Genomic DNA, 2,500 nt, shown 5'->3' with positions numbered 1-2,500 from the left:
TTTCGGCCAGGGAGGACACGCTGATTCCTTCAGTGTAGCGCGCGTGCGGCCCAGAACATCTAAGGGCATCACAGACCTGTTATTGCTCAATCTCGTGCGGCTAGGAGCCGCCTGTCCCTCTAAGAAGATAGCTACGTCGGAAGCATAATAGATTCCGACGCCTAGTTAGCAGGCCAGAGTCTCGTTCGTTATCGGAATTAACCAGACAAATCGCTCCACCAACTAAGAACGGCCATGCACCACCACCCACCGAATCAAGAAAGAGCTCTTATTCTGTCAATCCTACCGGTGTCTGGGCCTGGTGAGGTTTCCCGTGTTGAGTCAAATTAAGCCGCAGGCTCCACTCCTGGTGGTGCCCTTCCGTCAATTCCTTTAAGTTTGAGCTTTGCAACCATACTTCCCCCGGAACCCAAGAGCTTTGGTTTCCCGGAAGCTGCCCGCCGAGTCATAGAAGGAACTTCGGCGGATGGCTAGCTGGCATCGTTTATGGTTAGAACTAGGGCGGTATCTGATCGCCTTCGAACCTCTAACTTTCGTTCTTGATCAACGAAAACGTTCTTGGCAAATGCTTTCGCATCGGTTCGTCTTGCGACGATCCAAGAATTTCACCTCTAACGTCGCAATACGAATGCCCCCGTCCGTCCCTATTAATCATTACCTCGAGTTCTGAAAACCAACAAAATGGAACCGAGGTCCTATTCCATTATTCCATGCACACAGTATTCAGGCGACCAACGGCCTGCTTTGAGCACTCTAATTTGTTCAAAGTAAACGTGCCGGCCCACCAAGGCACTCGGTGAAGAGGACCAAAGAAGGATAACGGAGCCTCGCGGACCCCACCGGCAGGACGTCCGGACCGGCCAGTTGAGCACCGACAAGCGGCGAACCGACCGTCCGAGACACACCTCCGACTACGAGCTTTTTAACCGCAACAACTTTAATATACGCTATTGGAGCTGGAATTACCGCGGCTGCTGGCACCAGACTTGCCCTCCAATAGATCCTCGTTAAAGGATTTAAAGTGTTCTCATTCCGATTACGGGGCCTCGGATGAGTCCCGTATCGTTATTTTTCGTCACTACCTCCCCGTTCCGGGAGTGGGTAATTTGCGCGCCTGCTGCCTTCCTTGGATGTGGTAGCCGTTTCTCAGGCTCCCTCTCCGGGATCGAACCCTGATTCCCCGTCACCCGTTACAACCATGGTAGGCGCAGAACCTACCATCGAAAGTTGATAAGGCAGACATTTGAAAGATGCGTCGCCGGCGCTCAGACCGTGCGATCAGCCAAAAGTTATTCAGAGTCACCAAGGCAACGGACGGAAGACCGACCGATTGGTTTTGTTCTAATAAAAGCACCCCTTCCATCACTGGTCGAGGCACGAGTTTCATGTATTAGCTCTAGAATTACCACAGTTATCCATGTAAGTGTGGGTAAGATCCAAGGAACCATAACTGATTTAATGAGCCATTCGCGGTTTCGCCTTAAAGCGGTTAGTACTGAGACATGCATGGCTTAATCTTTGAGACAAGCATATGACTACTGGCAGGATCAACCAGGGAGCTTGCATGGGCTATGTTCCCGGCGGAATCACCCACCGGGACCACGCTTAGCTCGATTTTCTCGCGAGGAGAACGTTCAATTTTCACCGACTCCGAGCCCACTCGACACCGGGAATCGACCGGGGGTTTCCCGGCAACCCGCATGGCGTCGGTATTTGCCCGAAAATTTATACTTTCGTGTTCCAAATCCAAAAGGGACTAGGTAGAGGTGGGCGAGATCCGAAGAGACCGAGAACCAACCCCGAATCACTTCCTCGCCATTTGCTGACCGGTTGGACTCGCCAATGCGATACTCCACATATAAGTCAAAATCATTTTGGGATCCCCTTGGACATTGCTCAGAATGGCGCAATCGCCGGTGTTTTTCGGAGATTCTGGGCAAAAAGACTGGTCCAAAACGCCGATTTTTTGCGGGACTTAGAAAATTTTCGACCATTTTCCAAAGATTACGTTCTCTCTGCATGTCCTTCCCAGTTTACCCTTACTTCTTACTTTATTATTATTAATCGGCACTTAGAAAATTTTTCCAAGTAATTTATTCGTTTTCAGCGAATAATTTGCGCATTAAATTCGCTTCACTTGCGGATTTTTTCCCGGAAGAATTGCAAAAATCGTTACATCAGTTACAAACCAAGTCAACCTTTCAACATATATATATCGTTACTTAACACTTAATTCATTTTCCTCGACATTATAAGCCAGGCATGGAAATATCCCCTTCCCTCGCCCATATTTCGCAATATCCAAAAAAAAAGCAATTTTTAATCGTTTGTTTGGACTTGTACGTTCCCTTCATTGCCTTTATTTAATAAAAAGGTAGTGATATCCTCATGGAAACGGCTTTCATGTAAAGGAATAATAGCCGTTCTTATTATTGACCGTGTTAGTCACCGTGGACAGATGGGATTCGCTCCGGATAAGTCGGTTCTCAACCAGCCATAA

At 48.4% G+C, this 2,500-nt stretch overlaps 1 non-coding gene across 1 annotated transcript in view; it reads right to left on the bottom strand.

Annotated features, from left to right (window-relative positions):
* The window catches only part of LOC139685608 (small subunit ribosomal RNA), a 1,865-nt gene extending 307 nt beyond the window's left edge, over nucleotides 1-1,558 (bottom strand). The window contains exon 1 of the ribosomal RNA XR_011700196.1: nucleotides 1-1,558. This exon is cut by the window's left edge and continues 307 nt beyond it. This is a non-coding gene — a ribosomal RNA (small subunit ribosomal RNA).
* Nucleotides 1,559-2,500: the final 942 nt, after the last annotated feature.

This window comes from Hetaerina americana, unplaced genomic scaffold (genome assembly GCF_022747635.1).
Source record: "Hetaerina americana unplaced genomic scaffold, ioHetAmer1.1.p SCAF_1189, whole genome shotgun sequence".
In the NCBI taxonomy this organism is placed as follows: domain Eukaryota; kingdom Metazoa; phylum Arthropoda; class Insecta; order Odonata; family Calopterygidae; genus Hetaerina; species Hetaerina americana.
The sequence above is the reverse complement of the archived record's forward strand: the minus strand, read 5'-3'. Positions and strand labels throughout refer to the sequence as shown.